Here is a 12,499-nt window from a genome sequence, read left to right on the forward strand (position 1 = left end):
AAGACAAGTTGATTAGTGAGAAGACACACACTGCTCCTTGTAGGAAAACATCCACCTAGGAGTGGAATTACAAATACAGAACAACATGAGCCCCCCAACCCAGGAAGAGATTAGCATTCAGCACCAAGAGAAGCCAGGAGGTCCTTGTACATAATAGGGAATATATTAAAGATTGCATATTGAGTCCTGACAACCCTTTGATTATAGGTATTCATGAGTAATGAGGCCATTCACCTTCACGCATACACAAATATACTATTTAGATGTGCACATGGTCCTGTAACACGAGGCCAAGAAGAACGCCCCATGAAGCCATGCTTACACATCATGCAAAAGGAAGGAGAAGGGTAACATGATCCCAACAAGAAGTTACAGTACTAGCTGTCACTTGAACTGTCACAAGGGCGAGGACGGTGCCAACCTTTAAGTCCCATGAGAAAGGATGTGAAGTATTCTTTTTTGTTGCCAGTCTGTGCAAACCTCACAATACAATTGGCTAATTATGGAGGTGACCCACCTCCGAACCTTCAAAGAGGCATAGCCACTGGGCAACCATGTTGTATGCGAAACATTGTAACCTACCAACTGTCCAACCAAAACTGTGTGAAACTTGATGACCCCACCATGAGATCATTACAATGAGGTAGTCATTAGAATGGTCACACAGGATGGAATAGGCCAATAGGGCTAAATGTTGTATAGAACCACCTATAGCACAACCAAGACTGTCCAATCAGCGATTGTGAATTTACACGCATCTCAAAACATTGTGTAAGAATCCAGTCCACCTCTCACTATATAAACTGACATTTAATGATGCAATGTTGAATGATTCATGAATTGTTCCCAGCTGCAGTTGCATGTAATTCACTTTTGTTTTTCTTGCTTCCATCAAATGTTTTGGCTCAGTGGATTATTTTTTCAAACACTGATTTTGGACCTTACCCTACAGCAGCATAGTGCAGCAATGTAGCTGACCTGTATGCCTTTTTCAAGAGCATTTAGGACCAAAATATGGTATTAATAAAATCCAAATTAATTGTGAATCAATGTTTTATGCCACTACTGATATAAAAATCAGATGTAATATCTCTGATGACCTAGCATTTATGATTTAGTTTTGCTACATCAAGTCCACATGCCTATATAGATATTAGAATGTTCTGATCCTTATCTAATTACTAAGCAAACCTGCACAGATGGATCTTCTTTTTTTGACTTAAATGAACTTTGGATCTGCCTTCATTGAGTTCAATCGGGAAGATTATGAGTTCTCAGTTGCAATGTATAATAGCTAAACTACTTATTTTATCTCCTGTGTTATCTACTGATTGACTTTGGCCCTCACTGGGGACCCGCAGTGGGTAGAATTTCAGTATATTTCCCTCAAGAATGGAGATCCACTCATTATTTGGAGGAAGGTTCATTTTGAAAGGTTGAGTAGGACTCCCTTAACTATCATCCAGGTCATTCATAGACATGAGACTGATCTTTGGGTTTTCTTGAAATGCATTTCCACTCAATTTGGATGTTTTTTCTATCAAGTCACAGATACAGTTCGCACTAATGTAATTGCCACTTGTTTTTATTTTGACTGTTCTAGATGATCATGAACATAACATATTGCATTGTAATGATAATGTGTTATACATCTTTCTATGGCATTAACCTGCTAAGTTGAGTCTTTTACAGACTTTGATTGTGGTTTCCTTTTTCTGCCTACTTACTTGGGTCCAAATTCTGTCATCAGAGTCAGAGCCACTACTTGAACCTCCTTCTCTCTTTCCATATTTTCTCTCCCTGTCATAACGATTTTAGGGAGATTTGCCATGTGCACAGTTCAGGGAATCTGCTCTTTTCGCTTCCTGACATTGTTTCAGACTCTGAATTTCAACTATGGCAGAATTTTATCAAAACCTCATACTTTTGCAAAAGAGATATGCTAGTTTGTGAGACTCTGGTGTGAGTCTGGTGTGATTTGGTTCTGTTTATTCCTACAAAACAAAACAGAAAGGGGTTTGATTTCAACATGGCATAGTAGCAGATACCATAGTACAATGCACCATACCATGGCATGGACTGAGTTGCAATGAAATGTATGAATAACAATTATTAACCACTATACTAATGTCTAATACATTACTAACATTACGGAAGCTCAGTCTATAGTTCATTGGTGCAAAGCATTAATGCAAATCAGTGGTGCAGACTTCTTCATGAGTGCAATGTTTCTTGGAAAATAAACATACAAATGCTGCATTTGCAATGAGGATTTGAGTGTGGAATTTGCAGTTTGAAATAGTTCATTGTTTAAAGTTTCCACCTTCTAGTGCAGGAAGGAAAATATTTCAATTAGACAATCTGCTTGCTGAGCTAAATTCTGTGCAAAGGTGAAAGAAGCCAAACATGTGGTGGCATCCTGGATCTTTCCAAAAGATGTGGCTGTGTAGAGGGGCTGACATAACGGTCAGGGGCAGACAGATTTTACACAAAGTGTAGGAGTATATACGTGAAGTAGGCAGGTAGGAGGGAGGCTTTAAAAAAAAAGACACAGAGAGGAAGAAGAGAGGCTGGTTGGCTGTTTGCTAGCTTTTCCTCCCATATGTGCGAGAAGTAAGATCACAGAGTAGAAGGGGTTTTCAGTGTGCAAGCGCAGACCAGAGCTGAGAGAGGCCTTTCCCGCATAAGTTAAGAAGGAGGGGGAATCCAAGTCCAGGAGGCCAGGGCACACAGATACTGTCCTTCGATGGTTTACAAACTATTCAGACATTTAAAAGTGAGCATCCAGTACTAAGTGAGGGGCGTGTATGTGTGACTGCCAAAAATTATATTGATTATTCAAAAAGGGTAAAATAGTTGTCAGGGAAGCTATTTCATGTTCTGCATTTTCCTGTGCTAAATTAGATGTCTGCGAAAAGAAATAAGCTGCCAAGGGCAGTGGCTATCTCAAGGTTCAAATATAAAAATGTGTATGTTCTGCCAAGTTTAGAATAGGGGGAGAGCAGCAGTACTGTCACTGGGCAGACAGAGGGAGCATTTTGCCTTGTATCAGAAGCTAATGCTACTGTCCCTCTGAAGGAAATAGTCACTTGGATGACATTCAGAAACCCTTCTTGCTTCTACTTTCCAAGCTCTTAGTTCTCTTGGTGTCTGGAAGATTGCTCTGCCGTTTCATGAAAGCACATAACGATTTCAGGGAGATTTGCCATGTGTACAGTTCAGGGAATCCTCTCTTTTTGCTTCCTGCCATTCACCTTCTGTGTTATGGGACTCCAATCTTTTCTGCAGGAGCATAACACGTCCTTTCTTCATGTTTTCACCCAGAATCAGCGTTTACCCATCCACCCAGGATTCTGGGATATTCCCATAAATTATGGCTTAGATATGGACCTTTACATTTTCCTTTTAGTGTTGTGTTGCCTGTATTTACATAACAGCCAAACAGGCTAAATGCTCTCTCTTTGTGATCATGCGCTATACCGCTTGTACCCTTAACTCATTTTCATACCTTGATTTAAAAATGATCTCTTTGGGAATACACTCAGTTCCTCTCCTGTCCACTCCTGACATAATAAGCACATACCTCTGTAAACCTCTGTGTCTGACAGGGATCTCAAGTTTTCCTGTTTTTCTGGGTAAGCTTGGGAATGGGACATGGTGTATCTGGCCTGAATATGGCTAGGCGTGCCAAAGCCACTTGTATGTCTCTGGAAGGCCTGGACAGTGGAGAGGTAGTATCAGGAATTGGAGAAAGTCTCCATACGACCATTAAATCTATTTGTCTGTGAACTTTTGCTACTTATTTTGAAATGAAGTAGGTTATTAATTTCTTGTCTTAATCACGCATTGTTATTATGTTCATCATTTGTTGCTTACTATCTACCCAATCATTTCCTAGATTCATTCAGACCAGCCTGGCTACTGTTGAATGCTGTAGCTTTGACACCAATCTTTCTTTTGAGTTATGTATTTCCTTCTGAAAGGAATGTTTTTCTTTCGGATGAACATGTATTTTAGCCACATTTTCTTGGTCCTGAATTGCAAGCTATCTAACTTAGGCGGTGACACTGTGCCGGCAAGATTCTTCATAACATTTTCTGATTTATCCCTCAAAGTCTTATTCTCTTCAATCCTTTGCCATAGTTTTCATTAGGAAACCTTACTGTGCTTGTGCCTGTTTGAAATGTAAGTTGCCTGTATTCTATTCTATTCTATTTAGTTTTTGTAAAGCGCTAACTCGCAGGCCTCAGAGCGCTGACAGACAGTACAGAACAGATAAGAACGGTAGCATATAAGGATCACAATGCTGTTAGATCCCTGATTTCATTAGATGGGTCAGTGTAGGTCAGATAAACACCTCCTCCAACAGTCAGGCTGTTTTAATGCACTTTCTAAACTGGGCATAAAACAGCAATTGCCTAAAAGAAGGGGGAAGGTTGTTACAATACTTTGGACCGTACGCATTGAAGCTGAGGTCCCCATAGTTTTTAGTCTAAAGCATGGTTGTTGCAGAAGGTCATTTTCATTAGATTCAAGGGTGCGTCTAAGGGACCTTCTTTTAATGTGTTCTTGTAGGTACAGAGGTGCAGTATGAGAAGGCACTTATAGACCAGATAATAGGCCTTGAACAAGATCCTTTGAGGAACAGGGAACAAAAGCAGCTTCCTCCGGGCATTAGTCACATGATCTCTGCCCAAACTGCTCCTTTTTGGATAGTTTGCAATTTCTTTATGTTTGCTGTTGTAGTGCCTGCCAATAAACCATTGCAATAGTCCAACTTGAATTAATAGATGCAGTTGTGAATTAAGGTTTGATTTGCTTCTGGGAGGAAGGGTCTAATCTGCCATATCAGATGGATAGTATAGGTGGAACTAGAGCTTCTATGCACAACATGTTTGTCAAAGTTGAGGTTTCGGTCAAAGACTACTCCTAGGGTCTTAGATTGGCTACAGATCTGGATAGTGGCTCCTCTGACTTGAAAAGCTCTGAATCGAGGGTCAAGAGACATAAGCTTGGCCACGCTGCCCACAATCAAGATCTCAGTTTTTTTGTCATTCAGAGTTAGAAAGTTATTTGTCATCCAGGCCTTAATGGCATCAAAGACTCTGGAGACCAACAGGGAGTCTGCCTCATAGGAACCTGTAAGTCCTAGGATAATCTGCGTGTCATCAGCATAGTTTGCATAATTAACTCCCATTCTGTATGTATTTCCTTAATAGCAGTGATTTTTTCCTGTGCTAACTGTGCCTGTGTCAAAGAGTTCCCCCCTTCTCACCTGAGTTCGATCTTTGCTGGATTTCTTGGTCGATGCCTTCTTGTGGACAGATCGGGTCTTGAATAAGGCTGCACAAGTCTCTTCCGACTCCAGCGTGCGTTGAAAGTTCCGGGATGCAAAGATCCAGGAATCCGGGAAATTTACAGAGTGCGCTACTCAGCACAAAAGTCCAGGAATCAAGAAAGGAAGGAAAGGGACTAGGAATGGGGTTGGCTGGGAAAGAACCAAGGAAAACAATACCGCGAGCTACGGAGCACACGTCTGGTCGCTTCTTCGCAATAGCATTGAGACGCGCGGAGCCGCGGGTGGCGTGGTCTATTAATAGAACACGCTATGTCCAATGTGTAGAGCGAGGAAGGTGTTTCACAGTGGACGGCCATGTTGGAAGTACCAGAGAGCGTAGGCCCTGTTGAGACAAGGACCAGGAAGTCCAAAAGGGGCGTGTTCTGTAGGTCATGACAGCATGCCTCCTCCGAAGACCAATTCCTCTTGGTTGGCCCGGGTGTATAAGGTGAAATCTTCTGAGCAGTCGAGGGGCCTTGAGATTAGAAAGTGGTTCCCAGGTTCTTTCACTAGGAGGATATCCTTTCCGTTCAACCAGGTATTGAAGCTGACCCCGTTTATACCTGGAGTCACATATTCCGGATACTTCATATTCCAATTGGTTGTCGACCAGCAGAGGAGGAGGTCGGCAGGATTTACAGGAGGATTGGGTGTAGGGTTTTAATAAGGATGTGTGAAATACTGGGTGAATTTTCTTCCAGCAGTCTGGTAGTCTGATCCGGTATGAAACTGGATTGATAATTTCCTTGATGGGAAATGGACCATATTACCGAGGGGCCAACTTGTTTGGCCGTAGATGTCGGGGTAGTAATTTCGTGGACAACCAGACTTGATCACCAATTGCATAAGAAGGCCCTGGTCTTCTTTTGGAATCTGCATACCTCTTAGTTTGTGTTCTGGCGTTCTCTATGTTTTCTTTGGCCTCCTGGTGTACGTTGATGAGGGTTTCTATCCAGGAGTCGACAGTAGGTACTGGTGTAGGATGAGGGAGAACAGAGGGTAGAACCGATGGATGGAAACCTTGGCTACAATAAAAGGGACTGGTCTTAAGTGCTGAATGATCGGAATTGTTGTAGGCGAATTCAGACACGGGTATCAGGAGCGACCAGTCATCCTGAACCTTGGTGGCAAAACATCAAAGATAGTGCTCCAGGGTCTGATTAGCACGTTCTGTGGCCCCGTTGGTTTGGGGATGGTAACCAGATTAGAGGGCGCGTTGGATTCCCAAAATGCAACAGAGATGTTTCCAGAATTGAGAGACGTATTGAGGTCCTTGATCAGATATGATCTTGGAAGGAGGTCCATGCAAACGGAATATGTGTTCCAGGAAGATTCCAGCAAGCTCGGACGAGGATGGTAGCTTACACAGGGGTGTAAAATGAGCCATATGAGTGAACAAGTCTATGGTAACCATGATGCCATGATGATTGTGTATCCTCAGGAAGGTGGTAATTCCAAAATGAAGTCTGTAGCAATGAATTCCCATGGCCTTGTTGGCAGTGTAGGTTGCAGTAGAATACCCGCTGGTCTCTTGTTATCATGTTTATTTTGACTACAGATAGTACAAGCTTTGATGTACTGCTGTACGTTGGTCTTCATTCCAGGCCACCAAAACTGTCTTTGTATGAGACGGAGGGTGTTGGTTATGCCACGATGTCCGGAGTGAAGGGTATCATGACAGAGGTTTATTATTCTTTGTTGTCATTTCTGTGTAGAAATGACCAGTGCATTGTCCTTGAATAAATATCCTTCCTTAACTCTTAGGTTCCATTGATTCTTACTTGAAATATCCTTCCAGAGATCAGAGGATTGGGTTTGCACTCGAATTTCTTCCGGAGATTGACTGCTTGAGCTACAAAGATCGTGTGGGGAAACATCTTAGGATAGGCCCTATCTTCAGTAGCTACATAGTCAGGACATTGAGATAAGGCATCAGCAATCAGGTTTTGTGATCCGGGAACATGAGTGATGTGGAACTGGTACTGGGCAAAGAAGTAGGCCCAACGCACCTGACGACTGTTCCTACACTCCAATGACTGTAGAATTTGAAGATTCTGATGGTCCGTCCGGACCTGAACTGGATATCTAGCACCCAGAAGTAGATGTCGCCATTCAGTGAAGGTTTGGCGGATGACTAACAGTTCCTTTTCCAGGATGGAGTAATGTGTCTCACTGGGAGTCAGGGTTCGTGAAAGGTAAGCAATGAGGTGTTCCAGTTTATCCTCAAGTTCCTGCTTCAAGACCGCTCCTATGGCGTAGTTAGAGGCATCTGTTTCCACTAGGAATGGTCGATTTATGTCGGGTTGGGCCAAGATGGAGGCTTGCGTGAACTCTGTCTTTAAACGTTGGAATGCCTTATCTTGCGGTGTAGACTAGATGAAGGGGGTGTCTTTCTTCAAGAGAGCAACGATCGGCTGAACGATCTCGGAAAAGGTAGATATGACCTTCTGGTAGAAGTTGGCAAGCCCCAGGAAGGATTGAACTTGTTTCACGGACGTGGGAGCGGTCCATGCCAATATGACCTTTACCTTTGAAGGGTCCATACCAATTCCTTCTGGGCTAAGGATGAATCCTAGGTAGTGAACAGAAGTAACGTGAAACAAGCATTTTTCTGGTTTGGCTAAAAGTTTGTGTTCACAAGTCGTTGTAATACTGCCTTTACATGCTTTAGAGGATCCTTGGAAAAGATCAATATGTCATCCAGATAGACAATGACGAAGAGGAATGACATGTCAGAAAACACCCTATCCATAAAACGTTGAAAAACTGCAGGGGCATTAGCTAGTCCAAAGGGCATGACTAGATATTCATAGTGACCAAAGGGTGTTCTAAAGGCTGTTTTCCATTCGTCTCCTTCCCGGATACGGAACAAATGATAGGCACCCCGGAAATCCAATTCATGAATATTACGGCGCCTCTCACAGCTTCCAGGATATCCGAGATCAGGGACAGTGGGTACCGATCTTTGAGGGTGCATTGATTTAGGCCATGATAGTCGAGGCAAGGTCTGAGTTCCTTGGTGACCTTCTTGGGAACAAAGAACAACGAAGCACCCGCTGGAGATTTTGAAGGTCTTATGGTGCCGTTTTCAAGGTTGGTATCCAGGTATTCTCAGAGGGCCTTTTTCTTAGGTTCGGAAAGGATGAACATTCTGCCAAAGAGAATCACTGCTGAGGGATCTGTGTCTATGGTGCAGTCTTCAGGTCTGTGAGGGGGTAAGGCTTGGACTATGGCAGTTGAAAATACATCAGCATTTCCCTGATAGGCCGCTGGGACTTGTATGATATTGGAAACCATGAGTGGTGTTTGCTGGTCTCTTGGTGGTTCTTTAGGGGGTGTCGAGGAGGGATCCAGGAATAGACAGTGGGACATACAAAACTCTGAGCCTAGGAATAGTGATCCTGCTGTCCAATTGATGTACAGATTGTGCTTCTGTAACCAGGGCATACCAATACCATGGGGTAATGAGCTGACTTGATGATGTTTAATGTAATCCGCTCTTTGTGATGGTTTATAGAAAGCTGGATCTCTTTTGTCTGCAGGCTTATGGGTCCTGAAGTGAGGGGTCTTCCATCGATTGCTTCCACCGGCTGCATGGTGCTTTGTGCCTCGTATGGAATATGATGACTAACAACCCAATCTTGATCAATGAAAATTCCCATAGCTCCACAGTCTACCAAGGCCAGAATGGGATAGGTCTTATTCTTGGAGGGCGATAGGTTGGCCTGTAGTATCACCAAATTGTTTTGTCCAGGAGAGTTCAAGGATGGAATTGATGTGGAGCAAACATCTCTCTCCCGAAGCTCTCCTCCATCTAGGATCGGGAGCTGGCGTTTCCCGAACGCTGAGGAGGGGCTAGAGGACACTCCCTAACTAAGTGTTTGTCTGAGGCACAATACATGCACAACCCCGTATGAATCCTTCTCATCCTTTCTTGCGGGGATATAGGTCCACGGAAGGCTACTATCTGTATGGGTTCTGGTTCAGAGACGGATCTGGCTTTGTGTCCGTCTTGGTGGTACTCTCAAAGGACACGTTCGGAGGATTACCTCTGTATTTCTTCTTCTCTGCTTTCCTTTCCTGGATACGGACATCTATTTGCAAGGCAAGGTCCATTAGTACCTGGAATGAGTTTGGGAGAGCCACTCTGGCCAACTCATCCTTAATCTCCTCATTCAGTCCTCTCCTAAAAAGGGTAAAACTCGCCTCAGGGGACCAATCAGCTTCCTTGACTAATTGCTTGAATCGGGTTACATAGGTTAGCATATCCTGGGATCCTTGCAGCGGAGTCCCCCGTAACACCCCGCTCACTATACAACACAGCATAGTGAGCGGGATGTTGCGGGGGACAACCTGCAGTCCCCACAGTTTTTTTTAATATAGTTATCTATAATGCCACCACCATGGGTTCGAACTTTTGATGTTTAAACCTTTGTTGGTAGCATTTTTGGGACTTTTTGTCCATGCAAACTTTTGGGTGCGGTCAAAATGTACAATACCATTTTTACAGTCACTACAGTCACTACTTTGTATGAGCAATTTGATCTTTTAACGTATTCTTAAATTTGCCAATGTCTGTAAACACTAACTATAAATGTCATTAGTGTTTAACATTTCTCTTTCTAAGGCACCTACTTAACTTACCATAGGTTAACACTACTACCCGGCCTGTAGGGGTTCTGCAAGACATGCATTTATGAGCTAAATTAAATAACACAGGCACAAAGGTACATTTTGCAAACCAATCATGAACTTTTAAGATGTTACCACTCTAAAACCTTTGGGCACTTACCGAGTTTAGGAAGGGGCCAAACAACACCTGCAAGTGGGCAGAAACATTCATTGAATTAATTTTCACTTTGTTTCGCACATTGGTCTTTACTTGTCCATTTACTTTAATAACCAGATTCATCATTTTCATTACAAATGGTTCAGACTACATGACAGTTGCACATATGTTTGCATGTGTAGTTATTGTGTCATACTTTGTTTAAGAACACAGGATGCATTAGACCTCAAAGCAGCTAATTTTGCTTTATTCATGAACTGATTTCTGTGCTCAATGTGGTCCTTCATCCGAGGGGTACACAGATATTGGCTCATGGGCAGGATCTTATGAAAAGGATCACCCAAAATCTGCCCCTTAGAAGGAAATGGTCACGTGCATGGCATTCAAAAACCCTTATTTCAACCTGTCACTGTAGGGTGACATACGTCTGAGGTGTGTGGTTAACCACACAAAGCTATCTTCCCAGGTTACTTTCATGAAAATTGAATTATCAGCTTCTTATGACAATATGCATTTTGATACTTCCCCAATGTTTATGGTTTATCGCAAAATCCCCACCAGCTCCCCTTATAATATACAGACAGAGTGTTCAGTTAGTTTCATCTGCATCTTTGAAGGTTGCTGGTGCCGCCGTCATAGGATGCCATCTCCTCCTGGGCAGGGATAGCCAAAACCCAGTCAGATGATATGCCCTCCTCCCCTGCAGAGGTAACTGGTGGCAGAGCCAGAGGATATCACCTACAGGGGGGGACAAGGGTGTTTGCCCCCCCAACCATTGTGGCACACCATTTTATCCCACTCATTTGACAGTGGCACCTTTCATTTCGACGTCATGGCCCCCCCCAACATTTGCAGCAAAGTTACTCCATTGCCCCAAAATCATAGGATGTCATCGCCTCCCCTGGATGTGTAGCAGAATCCAGGGGCAGGGGATTCCATCTCCTCCCCTGCAAGGGTAGCTGATCCCACAGTCATAGGATGACATCACATCACTTGCAGGGTAGCTACCATTCCAATGAAATTATTTATAATTGTATTTATGTATTTATTCTGTGCAATTAGGTTGCCACAGGGAACCACACAAATATATATGGAAAGGAAAATTAAGCCAAACAAATACACACATTAATTTTAATCACCATTTTGCTTCTACAAAGTACCTCTCCAAATCATGTATAACACAATTATTTGCAAAATGATAGCCATATACAGATTCCACTGACAAGCATTTTGATATTTCCTCAGTATTTATGGTTAATCACAAAGGTAGCCGGACCCACAGTGTAAGGATGTTAATTCCTCTCCTGCAGGGGTAGCCAGCCTCAAAGTCAGAGGATGTAATCTTTTGCTCTCCAGGGGAAGGCAGAACCACAGTCAGAGGATGCCATTTTCTCCCCTGCAGGGATAGCTGACCCCACAGTCAGAGGAAGTCATCTCCTTCCCTGCAGGGATAGCAACCCCACAGTCAGAGAATGTCATCTCCTTCCCCGTAGGGATAGCTGACCTCACAGTCAGAGGATGTAATTTCCTCACCTCCAGGTGATAGCTGACCTCACAGTCAGAGGAAGCCATCTCCTCTACTGCAAGGGTAGCCCGCTTCAGAGTCAGAGCATGTCATCTCCTCCCCTGAATGGTTAGATGACCCCAAAGTGGGAGAAAGTAAACATGTTCTCCATTTCTCATCGTTTTACCTCTACAAAATACCTCTTCAAATCTAATAAAATAAAATGATCAGCATTATTATAGCCATATAGACCAAAGGATGGATCATTATTGTTGGGATAATGACGTGCCCCAAAATGTTTAACCAAGACAAAGCAGAGGGTCATAAGATTTGGAAGTGTCTTTTACCAAAGAGATAATTGGGCCTCATTACAAGTCCAGCGGTAACCGTGCCTGAAATTCCGGCAGGTTACCGCCGGACTCGTATTACCATTCTGCCTCCATGATTCCCGGAATTATCGGGGCATTACGACCCTGGTGACCCGGGAATTCCGGAGGCGGAATTCGGTAAATCCCATTCCCATTGAGTCCCATAGGACTCAATGGAAATGGGGAAGTCGAAACACTGGCACCATCTCGTGATGGTGCTGGTGTTTCCACGTCCGCCTGCAGGCGGGAGGTGTTCAACCCTCCAGGTCAGACCTGGCTGGAATGACACCTCCCGCCTGCAGAACTCGAGATCACCCGGTCCAGAAACAACGGTGGCGGCGGGTTTACCACCACCGTCATTTCCAAACCGCGTGACCCGTAATGAGGCCCAATGTTTAAGTCTGTTTAAAATGAATGCATTTCTTTTCCTTTTTTTCTTTTCATTTATATTACATGGTCTACGATAGCGACCCCTGTACTCATGGTTAGATTGGTTTAAA

At 43.5% G+C, this 12,499-nt stretch overlaps 1 long non-coding RNA gene across 2 annotated transcripts in view; it reads right to left on the reverse strand.

Moving 5' to 3' along the window:
- Positions 1-12,499, reverse strand: part of LOC138582445 (uncharacterized) — a 388,580-nt gene that overhangs the window by 16,591 nt on the left and 359,490 nt on the right. For both annotated transcript variants that reach the window (XR_011305059.1, XR_011305096.1), the window contains one exon: positions 10,131-10,157. This is a non-coding gene — a long non-coding RNA (uncharacterized lncRNA). The remainder of the gene's footprint in view (positions 1-10,130; positions 10,158-12,499) is intronic.

This window comes from Ambystoma mexicanum, chromosome 1p (assembly GCF_040938575.1).
Source record: "Ambystoma mexicanum isolate Mex_15411 chromosome 1p, UKY_AmexF1_1, whole genome shotgun sequence".
In the NCBI taxonomy this organism is placed as follows: Eukaryota; Metazoa; Chordata; class Amphibia; order Caudata; family Ambystomatidae; genus Ambystoma; species Ambystoma mexicanum.